This window comes from Athene cunicularia, assembly GCF_003259725.1.
Source record: "Athene cunicularia isolate RWA chromosome 11 unlocalized genomic scaffold, athCun1 chr11_part2, whole genome shotgun sequence".
In the NCBI taxonomy this organism is placed as follows: Eukaryota; Metazoa; Chordata; class Aves; order Strigiformes; family Strigidae; genus Athene; species Athene cunicularia.
Window position 1 is genome coordinate 1,902,608 of NW_020799114.1, and position 867 is coordinate 1,903,474.

The following is an 867-nucleotide window of genomic DNA, read 5'->3' on the forward strand; positions in this document are numbered from 1 at the left end:
CTCAGCCCATGCAGAGCAGAATGGGAGATAACGATCAAAAAAGAAAGTCAAAGCTCTCATCAAACTAATGCAACATCTGCAGCTGATAACAGCAGCTGGGGAGAGCTCAGCTTCTCAGCCCAGCCTGTTTCACGGAGTACATGGGGTGGGGGGAAAAAAAAAAAAAACAACAAAAAAACCCAACCACCTTGAGAAATAAAAACACATATGCAGCTGCCCCCCCATCAGATAATTAAAGTGCCTGTGTTAATCACATTTGCAGTGGAACAAACTGTTGGAGCCCTTTTGCCCCTCTTTGCTGTGTTTGTTGTTGTAGTGAATCCTGCTCTGGTCTGGTGGGGAGAGATAAGTGGTCCTTATCTCCCCTGGCAATCTCTATCAGGATGGAGATCGGGCCTAGGCGCTTATCAGGAGCTCAGATCTACTGTAGCTGAAAGCAGACTAGAAAGGCAAAAGGAAAAAAAAAAATAAAAAAAAAACCCCACAGACAGGCCCCTGCAACTAGCGCAAAGACGTTCGCTTCCAGTTAATTTCGGAAAAAAAAAAAAAAAGCAACAAACCAACACAAAGAATAATATATATATTAGAACAACAACAGAGGGAGAGGCTTCATCAGCAAGACGAGATCAATCTCCCGCTTATCAGGTTCCCCCATCGGAAGACCCGGCGCTGCGAGTGCACGCACAGGCAGCTGCCAGCAGCCTCGCTCATCAGCTGTGTGCCCGCGCTCCCATGTTTGAAGTTAATAAATATCACAGGCTATCTGGGTTGGAGATCAGCTCCTGCTCTCTATCAGCCCCTCACATCTATCTACCAGCAGAACAAAAGACAGAAAAAAAAAATAAAGAGGAAAAAAAAAAAAAAACC